We start from the raw sequence: 14,062 nt of genomic DNA, 5'->3' as shown, positions 1-14,062 counted from the left end.
CAAAAAAGAAATTAACTGTCATAGAAAACATTTATTTGTAATTAAAAACTAAAGAAATCTTGTTACCTACATATTAATAACCTATCTTTTTATTATAAGAAAGATTTCTCTTATAATATTAGATCATAAACATGACTCTCGCGTTATTAATAATAAACAGTCTTATTACAACTGTTTGATAAAAGAGGTAAGTTAGTCATATTACACTTTGTCATATACATAACCTTAGGTTAACCATCTGGACATACATATTACTTGACCGTCTTTATATTATCCTTGCGAGCCTGTAGTGTCGAATCACAGCGTCTCACCCTGACCCGCGGCCGTTCTTATCGTTAGGGCTCAGCCCACACGAGTCGAGAGCATTGACTCTGCAGGTGTCGCGCATCTCGAGTGACGTCATCGAGCGTTGCCTTCACGCTCTTAAGGCGAGTTATACGTTATTGCCATTAATGTTCTCACAGATTTAAGATAATTTTAGTAATCTCAAAGAAAGCAATTGTTTTATTCACTTGTAGTCTTTCGTACAAATTTATTTATTTAAAAGTATGCAATAAATATGAATTACTATTTGTGAGGTTTTATTATGCTCATCTTAATATTATAAATGTCATTAATAAGATATAATTAATATCAGCTCAGTTTTCTTCCTATTTTTTTTTTTAAATTATTACAAAGATAATTATTCGTTATATACACAAATTTAATCAGAAGCCGAATGAGATAGGCGCCTTCTACTAGAGAGCGAATGACAAGACTACAAGAGCGGTCGTTATGTTAACGCCCTTATGCGGCCGGCGCCGGCGCAAGCTCGCGTTCAACAATGCGCATTATGCTTTGATTTACGTTTCTGTGCCCATATAAAGAAAATGCTATGTCCGATGCATTCAATTTGAATTTAATGAGTCCACATTTTATATTATTAGTAACCACTTGTGATAATTTTTAAGATGAACACTTAAATATAAATTTACATCTTAGGCTTTTTTTACTTTTAAAAAATCGAAGTTCTATAAATGTGAAATATTGTAAATACTTTAAACTCAAGGAGGGATTTTTAACAGTTATTTGTTCTTAAGTGCGAAAAACTGAGTTAATCCAACGAAAGTTATATAGAACATGTAAACGGTCGCTATCATATATAAATCACGTAACTAAGTACAAAAATCGAATATTCTGGTTGTAATTGAATACTTTCGGCTTTCTGATATTTCTCTCGTATTTGTATTTCATTGTACTAAAATTCAATATATAAAGCTGGTTAGTATTATTTCAGGTATTTAAGTAGAAAGATGATTATTATTTTAAGACAAAACTGGGTTATAATGTTGTAACAGTTATCCTTAGGTATATTAAACGTTAATTCGCTAAATGGCTGCTCGTATAGCTGTATCGGAAAATCTATTCAAAATAAAAACGTAAAAATCTCAACACGCGAAACATTTGTGTAGTTATATTTTCGCACAGATAGATATAATATAAGATCCTATTTTTTTCATTCGTTCAGATTTTGTTCTTGCAACTTTAATAGTAAAACCGTAATGATCGTTAAATTTAACACAAATATATAATTATAATAGACACAAATGTACCTCTAAATTCAGCTTTTATTTTAGTTTAAAATAAATTACATATATATATATATTAAGGACATTATGTATAAGTACTAGTGATGGGCCGAAATTCGTTTTATGTTCGACTTCTCAATTTACCAGTATTAAAATAAAAATCTTTGATTAATCAAAAAATACACATCAAAAAGCACGTTACAAAATTGATGTAAAATACTTACTACAATGATTGCTTTTATTTGCGAAAAATTAAACAACTATTCTATTATTTTTATTCCTATTCAGATTCATAAATTAAAATCATTTGTAAAAAATACATTAATAAATAAAGCAAAATATTCAAAACAAGATTATATAAATGATAAAAAAGCGTGGTACTAGTACTTGTTAGTCAACAAGGCAGGATATATCATATACATATATAATTGTATTTAACTAACATAACTTTGTATTTTAAATTTTGGAAAAGAGTAACTACTGAGTTTCTTGCCGGTTCTTCTCGGTAGATGTAGATTCTACATTCCAAACCGATGATAGCTTCATTAATAAAGTTTTTTAAAATGACGATTTAAAAATACTTGTAAAAGCTAATTTGTATAAAGTATATTTTGGTTTTTGATTTTGATCAACATTATGGATAAGATTAATTAAACATAGATCTTTAAAAGCAAACTCGCAAATCACCGCAGAACACGATCGTGAAATATCTGAAAGAGATTTTGATCGAAACAGCATATCAGTAAGTAATTTCAACATTTTACGAGTGAGTAGCAAAGTGAGTTATTTCAGGATAGCAATGCAGTTGTAAAATATAGTAGAGGTAGTTACTAAAGAAGTTATTGTAACAATCATCGGCTTTTCATCATTGGCTAGGTTGAATTCATTCTAAATATACTACAATTGTCGAACAAAGTGTTGAGATTTAAAACTACCTAATGTGTAGAACCTTTCAGTAACCACATCTATTTCTGTTTTATCTACATGCTTTTTACAGATGTTAAACGCAATTTCCAAGATACCTTGATTAAATATAGGTACTCCTCCTCATCGTTAAGCTACTATAGATACTCGTATAAGAGAGTGGATATTATTTTGGATGACATTAGTTAACTAATTTCATGTGTGAGAAAATTTTATCCAATAGCGACTTTATTATAATAATATGTTTACTTGATTTTCAATTTTCATTCGCTCTACGCATATTAGATACGAGTTACATTTATTTATTTATTTTACTAACTTAAAATACATAAATATTTATATCCTGACGACTGGTCGACTAATTTCGAATTCCATGACGTTAAGATTTCTCTATCGTCGACTTACATTGGTATAAAGATAACATAATGACGCTTTCAATGTTTGTCAAAATTGTAAAGTCAACAATTATTATTATTATTATTTAAATGCTAAATAAACACAAGCTCCTGTTATTTAAAAACTGGATTATCATAAGCAATTATATTTTGCTAGTACAATCTGTTGAGAATACAAAATTAAAGAGCTCACTCTTAAATATGTGTTTTATTTGCATATAAAAATAATTAACACAGATGAATTTATTTTGTTTCAGTTAATGTTATATCCTCAATCCTTGATATTGAATGTGAACGATTATTCATTGAAAATAAATGAATGTTAAGGTTTTTATCAAAGTGACACAAATAAAAACTTTAAAATATATTTTATTAAAAGAAAACTGAAAAATCTTTCCATGCAAACCTTACCTTATAGAGTTAGCGTAATAATTGACTTAATAAAAAATACTGCGGTCAAGTCCGTGTGAGGTTATATAAATAGTAGGGTTCTGTTATGAATTCGTTTTGCTGTCAGCGCCCACTTGTACGTTTATTCATTTGGTAAAGTCGGAATCGCATAATATCTTAGTACCCTCTTAAGCTCCTAATAAAAAACAAACATAAAAATGTAATTTGATTTTGAATTTTATTTTAATTATAAATTTTATTTTAAGTGCATGATACCCAGATATAGTTATCTTCTAGAACATTTTTTTCCAAAATAACTGCTCATACCTCAAAATATGAAATAAAACAATTCGGATAAAACATACATTTTATAAAGCAATTATTTGTAAATATCTTAATCTGTATCGGTCGCAATATTAACGAAGTAGTAGTGCAATTGTAGATAATATTAATAACAGTTCTATCTGAAATATTTAACTGCAAAATTACATGTACATGTAGAATTTATCGGCGTGGTAAACCATCCAGAAGAGACCAGTCCGTACCGCCCTATAGTGCCGCCCACTCTAAACAGTACTGCTTTGAAAATACTAATCTAATCTTACGATGCGAAGGGTAAATTAACCATTATTACAGTCACAAGGGATTTGTCAAAATAGGTTTGCTTCTTACATTCACTTAAATTGAATTGTCTACGGATAAATTATTTATTTACTTAGTGGCTTTTAGTTGTACCAACACACTAGATACTGCCACGCAAGATGGAAAATACAAGATGTTGATCGATTCATTGTCTATGACTTACCAGTAAAATTCCATATCAGCGTATACCTATTGCCTGCCTTATTCATATATTTAGGGTCTCTTTGATTTTACAGCACCATCGAGGCTATAGATCTCTAGTCTTAGATACGAATTATAGGACAGAATTATTGGTCTTTTTTGTGAAGGATTTTAGAGTAGCACCCCGAAATTCGAAAGTGGCAGTCTTGTGGCAGTTGGCAGGTGGCAGTCTTTTATGTGTTTATAAAGAAATAGAGAACATGCTTCAACGTTCTGACTTTGACACTTTAATGTTTCCTATGGAGAAGCTAGTCTCTGTCGATATTTTATGATCAGTACATACCTATTTAGTTAGTCTTGTATATTTGAATTCGTTTATTGAGAAATATGAACAATCTACAATAATTACAATTAAGTAACTCTGCTGTATAACAACAATAATTTAAAGTAAAATAAGGGTCTTGTGTATGTAAGACTACGATACCCTAAAAGGATAAAAAGTATTTTTACGTTGCCGTTTCGAATAAGCAATGTTCAAGAATCGAGCTTACCTTTCCTGCATTTTGGCTTCCCGTTTTATAACATTACCTTATAAGAAGACGGTTTTTTATATCTAACTCGGGAAGGAAAGTTGCCATCGCCTTATCTCTGTCGCCTACAATGATATAGTTCAAATTGAGTTCAATTCGTCTGTATATAGCTTATATAATTTATTTTTAAGATCCATAACTGAAGTTACCTGATTACGATTAACAATTTATTATGCCTTCGTCTTTTCTAATTGTTTTTTCTTTATACAACTGAATCACATATACGAATATAAAACCGACGAAAGTCTTAGTACAGAAATAATAAAAGATACATCATATCGTTTTTTTGTTTTTTTGTTTTCGTCAATGACGCACAAGTCACGACTTTCTTTTCAATAAAATAAACAATATCTTCAGTAATAATATGGAATTAATTTTACCTACCAGAAATCTTAAGGTATAACTTATGAATATAAGAGGAATAATTTATTAAAAGTTTCACAATTTCGGTTCATATCAATCACCCCCGAAAAAATATTATATATATATCATGAGAAGTCAAAGTCCTCTCCTCGTATCAAGTCGACAGGCTTCCTTCCATACATATGGTCATGGTCCATAAGAAATCACTGCCTGCACATATACTTATCCATATTAGGACTAAATGGACAGGTGCACTCGGTACCTACTGAAATGGGTAAGAAAAAAAAATACATTAACGAGAATCGGTGCGGTAACTATTAGAACCATAGCTCTTAAATATAATAATAAGCCACATCAAATTTTCGGCACACTTAAAACTTTTCTGTTATTAACAGAAATATGGGTTTATATAATCTATATTTTTATATATAACTCGATATTTAAATTTCTACATTCTATCAAGACAACACGAAAAGATATAGAATAGATTGAAATATTACTTAACCATAAAATCAAAACCAATATAAAATTACATTTACTAAATATTACGAACTTTAAGTCGTTAATCATCGACAAATAGTTATGTCATTCTTCTGTCTGTGGAATTCATAAAAGAATTTGTAATGTTGGTCACATAACACCGCGCCGCAGCGGCGCCGGCTTATCAACCTGCAACTTGCGACTTTTGACCATTACTCATAATACATAAATAATGAACCTCTTTTGTGGCTAAAATGTGACCAAACTCAAATACCGTTTTTATTAATTAGAGGCAATTACTTAATTATGATGAATACCGTCATTTTAATTAGTTCTATTTCTACGGATTAATTAAATATAAAATAAATACCAAAAATAAAAGAACATCAAATACGTCTATTAATATTTTTGTGCTCGATTATTAAGTATTTAAGCTCGATTGGATTACATTGCAAGGAAAATTAATGCTAACATATTTAAAGCGCTACTCTGATTTCTGAAATAATGTTAGACATGCTTTAAAATTAGACCTTCCAAAAACAATACAAATTTTAAATAAACTACAGCAAGATATTGAAGCTAATTAGTCTTAATCAAACTCGTAAAAGTTCCTACGAAGACGCAAGTAAAAATTGTAAGGTATGTGTTGAAGTCAGATGAGTCGGTAGAGGTTATCAGAGCGTCTCTACGGCGCCGCGCCATCCTTATCAACCTGCCAGTGCCACTCGCGGCGTTATTTAGCCTCTCGTCTCGTCAATAAACCACGACTATTTGTCGCGCTGACATCATAAGCATATTGCATACAATATACAATTAAAAACAATGAGTAGAAAATGATGTTTATAAACGTCTAGCCGGCATTTGTGATTCGAACAAACTGGTAAATTTACTTCTAATAAAATAATTTGTTTTCATGAAGTTTCATCAATATCAAAAATCATGTTGTTTTTGGAATTATGAGGAATCAGTGCAAACTAAATGTTACAAGTGACATTCACACTCGATAAAGTCAACGTTTAAGTTCTTATAAAAGTAAAAGTAGTTTTCTAATGAAGAACGAATATAGAATTAAATCTAAAACATGCTTTTATGCAGTTACACTAACTTTTTCGAAATGATTTGATCATTTTTGGAATTCTTATCCTAATTTAAATTCGAAAATAACCCAGAAAATTATAACGACTTTAAATGACTAATCAAAATACCGATATAAAGAGGAAGGTTGGTTCTGTATGTGAATATTTACAGATGATTTCGACTTAGGTATCAGTACGGACTGCTTATTAATGTGTGATAAAATTGGTATTTCTTTTAAACTCAAGATTATCTTGATAAAATTTTTACTCGTCAGTTTTATTATGATCCTTATTGTCAATTTCTGTTTCTCTCTTAACGAAATTATTCGATTAAGAAATTAATGTCATTATTTTTCAAACTTTAATATTACAATAAAAATATTTCAGAAGTATATAAGCTAAAAACATGTCTTCTTACAAAACAATGTAAGTATTACAATGTTTAATTAAATTTTGTTAAAAAGTAAATCCCATAATAAGGAACCCTACGGTGACTCCTTAACAAAGCTTGGGAAACTTCTTGACATTGTGAAGGCTTTTAAAACACAATAAAAAAACATACACGTTTCTTCAATACAAAAATGCACCTGAGAATGAAGGCGGGCCACTTGACTAATATTTCGATTATTATAAATCACAGTTCGACGTCAACATTTAAAGTGTATCACATACACTGCGTATTCCATTCAATAAAATAGAAACATTTCAATACGAAACAAGCAATGGACGACAAATACAGCGAATCTGTAACACAATATCTTCGTCACCGGAAAGGAAGTTGCAGGTAGTGGTGAATAATTCGTTTAGTCCGAGTTGCGCCCACACTTTTTTTCACTTTGGGCCACACAGGTGCGCCTGTCTCCTAATTTACTATTCCTGCTAGGGTACGTGAGCCATGGAACGGAGAGGATTTAATGGGTCTTTGTAGCATAAGTCGTGATAGGATTTATTTTATCTCGTATATTTTAATATTAATGGTCATTTGTATAGAACATAATTTGTCACTACGCCGAACTCCATCCAATTCGAAACTTATTAATATGAATAGAAACATATTGAACTTGAAAAACAGCTAGAAATGTAGTCGATAATGTTTAACAAAAACTTATTTTTTATTACTTTTACTTTCAATGAGGATACCAATTACAAAATTCGAATTTGGACCAAAAAAAAAAGCGTTTATTAAATATAATATTGCAAATCATAAAAAAATAAAAGTTAAATAATGTTAAGGTTACCCATATATACCCAAATTATATGAACATATTTCTATTTTGTAACCGGAAATATATACAATAATTAAATTAAAAGTGATGAATCATCTAATAACACTTAAATATATTCGAATATACGCCAATTAATTTCCCTGCAAGCTGGGATGATGACGTCAGGACGAAAGACAATTAAGCGAACTGTAGAAGCTCGTGACCAATCTTAATGGATCAGCATCTGATCAATTTGTTGGTGTGATAACATCAGAACGTGCCCGGCTTTGCAAGCAATTACGGTTACTCGATTAACTCTCAACAAAGACAAACGCAGGGTCAACGTTAAGAGAGCTCTAACTCTTAAATCACGGTTATTTGAAATGTATATCGGTGAGAATACGATTTGTGTAGCAGTAGCTTTAGTAGGTATATATTTCTGGAGCATAATATACCGGATTTTTGAGTGAATAGGCATCATCTCAGTAAAGTTCCATCTTAGACTGATCATCATCTTGATATGAATCAAACATAAGCCTATATAAAAAAAGGTTTTCGTGTTAAAGAAAAAAATAGAAAAAGAATGATAAAAATTAAGGTATATAAATTTTATGGGTATAGGGTTCTGATTCCCAGGATTTTGCTGATTATTAAATTAATACCTATAAGTTTCATATTCAACAATGTTAAACGCATGTTGAACTAATTGGTAAGGGGTTACATGATGTTCGATCTTTCTCATTCAGCCGACATTCCTTTTGTAAATTTTGTTTCCATTAAGCTTCTCATTGACCTGGTTTTTATATTCGATATTGCCTTATGGTTTAATCATTATCAATCAGCGGTCGGGTCGGTCATGGACCCGGCCGTGATTGTCTACAATGACACGACAATGACGTGTTCCTTCTAAATACACGAGACGCAATTCTCTTTATGTGAACTAATGACAACTTATTTTTAGCGTGATTAAAGCGCTGTTCTAATTTCGCAATGTATTTGTTACGTTTTCATCACTGTTTTAATTGCTTCTAATTACAAGTGTCTAGTCTTAGCAATTTTTATGCCGTTATGGATCACTCAGTGATGATTTTATTACAGCTATTTTATACTGGTTAGCATTGTCTTCCAAAATGTAATAAAAACGTGTCGATGACAATAAAACCCCGAAAAAGTTGATTCGAATTTTAAATTCAGTAATTATTCTTATCATAATTTAATGTTAATCGATCCACGTAACTATCAACGGGAAGTAGTTGAAATAAAACCTCAGTTACAATGGCGGGAGGCTATAAAGCAAGGCGCCATTTTGAATTCGTATTGACGCCGATGCAATCGTATTGTCACTGGGAGGTCCGCATCCGGCGCCGGCCATTTGCATCGAACGCGACTCGAATCGATTATTTTGTTTAGAATTAATTTGTACCCATTAGTGGCAACGCTAGCGGAGTCTATTAATAAACTAATCCTCTAAAATTGGTAGTGACCAGATAGCGCTAACTTACCAGAGATCTTACTTGATTGATCTTACTAAAATATTATTTCCATTCAGGTATTTATTTTGTTTACAAATCGAAACAATTTTAAAAAATGTGCTTTAATTTTATAAGATTATGAAGTTTTATACTTAATTAATTTTAAATTTTGAAATACAAAAAGATAACAGTTAAGCACAAATTATTCAATTATAAGACTTCTTAAAATAAATAAATTTATTTTGTATATTTTAGGTACGTCTAGTTTGCTGAAATATTGTAATACAAAAACTCTCTTAATTTAAAAGATAATTTTTCTACATAAAGTAAAATGACTGTCCCATCTTACAACATTGCAATTAAAATTACATGCATTTTGCATGTACCTATTAATTGTGAAGGAGTAACAAGTGTAGAATCAACGACAGGTGGCCACGCACGTGCCAACTTGAATAAAAAGCAATGAATGTCAAACGAACTCGCGAATATGCATCCTTGCGCCCTTTGACTTCCATCAAATACTCGAATCAGACTCTACCTTCCCATAATTAAAGTCTAAAATATTTTCCACGTTTTTGGCACTGACGCCCTTTTTAACCTATGGGTGAAAGATACTTTCTGATTCCATATCATTAAGATATTTATTGCGAACATTGCGCGTGCTATCGTTTTATTTTAGCGGTTCGGTTCAGCATCATAAAAGACAATTTTGCTGGGACAGGGTGTGTCCCAGGACCGAGGGTTAATACGCCACCCTCTATGACTGTCTGACTTTTCATTATCGAGATGTTTTATTAAAGAAGGGCTGGTATACGGGGGAAAATTAGGGTTGTCGCATTAAATCATTTTTTATCATTTAATCACTTCTATAAGCCTATACTTCATATGTTAAAATTACATAATTAAGTTACCTGTTATAACAATTTTATGTAAACCATATTTTACTAATTGTTTTTTTTACGCATATTTATATTATTTAAGAATGTGACTAACGGGCAACCCTACAGTGGATCAAGCGCCAAATATTGAGTTACACGATCGGGTGTGGGTGGAATGTTTACACTTGGATTTAGGGTTGCCAATATTACATTCCACTACAGTCTACACTATACAACGGTTTTACAATTTCACAACCGCTTCTATATACCTATAGTGGCAATCGCTTTATACATAGGAAATTTAAATAAAATAAATATGGTTTGAATAAAACAATAATATAACTCAAAAAATTGGTTTCTCTTTAATTTTCACAATAAACGGTTCGAATAGTTTGTTACGTCTTGGTAATCTGACGTCGTATGTTGTCTATCGAACAGGATACGAGCTGTAGTAGATTAAACAACCAGTGTTATAACACACAATTACCACGAAACAATGTTTAACTAAACATGATAGACAATGCCACGCGCCGAATCAAAACATGTGACTCAGTCATTCACGTTGTCCACAAACAATTCACTAGTCACGACTTATTCATAAGACATTAAAATAAGGTGATGAATTTGAAAACATAAACAGCGAAATCTCTTCATCTTTCTTTAGCCATAATGAAGCAACTAATAGTTCCCAAAGCAAAAGGCTTGCAAAGTGCAAAATATTTATGAACTTTATTCATACACATTCTGTAGTCCAAAAGTTAAAGCTCTTTTAATTATTTCTAAAGAAAGCATTCGATTTATATGAACACTAATAGATAATATACATCTAAGTAATAAAATATCATTAGAATATATTACCAAAGAATATTATTTGTAACATTAATGTATAATGCATGTCAGCAATGCTATTCTGTAAGATATTTAATATCGCACTAGTAAAATGATGGTAACTGACTTAAATTGATATGCTATTTTGATAAGTGTTGATCAAATTACATTATAGAATTAAATTATAATTTACAATGTAAGATAAATAATCAATGTCGGGTATCAATTTTTGACATTTCATGATCGTATTCCACGTTGAGATTCGAGTTTTTTTTTACCGAATGGCTCTACCTACTGCTATCCAAGTGCATCATTTCGAAAACTTGTTTCATTAAGTAACAATTCTTCATAGGCCTTGTACACTTGTAAGCATGTATTATTACATTAATATACCAAATATAAAAACAGATAAGACGGCTGTACATTTTAAGGTCTTTATGTACCTATGTATTTTAACTTCAAACTTACAGTGTACTACATTTTTATATACAAATAAAGACTTTGCATTATCATCATTACAGTCCATCTTATTAGTGATTTTGCTTAAATCAATTTAATCAATCTCAACATGCAAAACACTTATGAAAATTAAATATTAAACTCAAAATGTTTATTCAATACAACACTATCAAACGAAAGTTACAAACTTTTAAAAATGGAACACAATTATGTTCGTGTGTCGATATTATCTATTAATAACTTACGTCGATGTGGTGGTAAGACCAGTATAGTATATTATTTATCTATAGACCATCGATGGGCCACCCGATGTGAACTAATTGGCATAATCAGTAAGATCGCAGCTGCGATAATTGCACCCGCGTTTAATTATGCCTAGCACTGCTTTAAACACTTCAAATAAGACTACACTACACAATAGAAGTAATTGTCCAGAATATGATTTAATGCGTTTAAACATAAATTTATACTAACCTAATATGCTTCAGTAAGTATATCCCGAAAGTGTTACTTCTGCTCATAACAGTTTTCTTTTTAAGTAGGTATACAATATTAACCTAAAATTAAATACTATGTTAATTATTTTGTACGAAAATTGCACTAAATAAGATATATTACAAAATAATCTCTTTATTTTTCAAAAACCGTAATCGAATGAATATAGTAGAATAGTTTTTGAATATTACCATTCGATAAGATAAGACAAGTAATTCAAATATACCTACTGACATAAAATTAATTAAACACGTTACATACCTACTTCTTAAGCAATGACATTAAACAAAGTATCTACTTTACTAATCCTCCTACACTGTTAAAAATATAGTATAACAAAAATCTTGATAGAAGGTATTACATTTCAAAGCCCACTCAAGGGTCACGTAAATGTAAATTTACATACAAATATCTGTAAGCGGACACAGAGCCCATTTTTAAATGCATCTGATACTACTAGCAACGATTAAATGTCCTACAATTTACGCTTAAAACGTTACTAAAATATTTTTATAGTCAATTATTGGTTGAAAGTACCGTGTAGTAAAGATTTTTCCCGTTTTTGATGCGAGCACACGTGCAGGGTCGTCGGCTTGTGATTCATGCGCATCAGGTATACAATAAAACGGAATACGCCAGCGCTAGTTTCTTTATGTGGCTTTGCACTTCCATATTCAATGTTCATTTTATGTTCACTGCAAATCTTTCTAGCTTTTAGCACTATTATAAATATTACTTCAAAAATTGGTGCAATATGAAAAACGAAATATTTTTGAATTCATTCAATAATACGTGCGTTGCGAAAGATGAAGACATCAATAGCTAGTTTTAAAATTAATTAGCTGACGCTGCTACATTTGATTAGGATCAATTGCAACCGAAACAACTATAGTTTAAAACTAGTTAGGTTACTTATTTTAAAAAACAAACAATCCAATATAAAAATAAATTATTTATTTAAACAGTGTTTGGACGGTGACCAAATATATATATATATACAATTTCTTGTTGACTGATGATCCAATAAAGAACGCGGCGTCTCAAAGTGAAATGGGTCCAAATACTCAGGTGCGCCGGCGCAGCGAACGGATACATTGTGATGCCTCGCCTCGCCGCGCCGCGCGGCCAGAAAATAGAATTAAAAGACAAGCCACAATGGACTCAGCCCTTACAATACACGTACAAATACGGAGCTAAATCCCACCAGAATGCTTCAGGTGTTCGTATTTGTAGTTAATGCCAAGATCCAGAGCTCATAATAAAAACCGTCGTAGAGATTTAACTTGAAATGTATTCAAAGAACATAAATGTTTTAATAATTAAAATGTTTACTTTATTAAATAATGCTTGTATTTCTTTATCTGTATTAATATTGTAAATGCGAAAGAAACTGTGTCTGTATGTCTGTTACGCTTTCACGGCTAAACCACTGAACCGCATTTGATAAAATTTAGTAAAAATCAAACTTGAACCCCAAGGAAAGATATAACCTTTTGTATACCTAAAACCAACCACTGCCCCGCCCAAACACTGAAAACTCAAAACTTATACACGTTTAAGATATAAGTATCATATTATATCTATTTTGTGGAAAAAATACACTACAACTGCTACACCAAAAATATACGAGTATCTTTTCGTATAATACATAAGTACCTAAGAGACATGTCAGATATATCACAAACGGTAATATAAATAAATTATGTCATAAATGTATTATAATGTATTTTAAATAAAAGTAGTATTTTTCTCAACTTATAGTATAAGTCTAATTAATACCTACTTATATTAAAAAATATTTAGAGTAACACGTATGAAAATATCAGTATTTATGAATTACTAGTTGTCACTCGCGTTAGGGCAATCGTGTAGTCGGATGTTAGGTAAATCATTAAATTATCTCAATTGGTTTTACCGTGGTCGAGTACAGACAAACAAAAAGACTGAGTTAATTTTGCATTTAAAATATTAGTATATATTAGTACAGTTTAAGTGTACATAAAGTTCCACTATCATACTAACTAAATTATGTCGTGTTTTTCACATCAAAATATCCTGCTAAGCACTATATCGAAGAAAATATACACATTAATTAAATATCAACTATATTATACATAACGGAATTAACTAAATAAATTACCAATTTTGAAATAAAG

Source organism: Vanessa atalanta, chromosome 15 (assembly GCF_905147765.1).
Source record: "Vanessa atalanta chromosome 15, ilVanAtal1.2, whole genome shotgun sequence".
NCBI lineage: Eukaryota > Metazoa > Arthropoda > Insecta > Lepidoptera > Nymphalidae > Vanessa > Vanessa atalanta.
The sequence above is the reverse complement of the archived record's forward strand: the minus strand, read 5'-3'. Positions refer to the sequence as shown.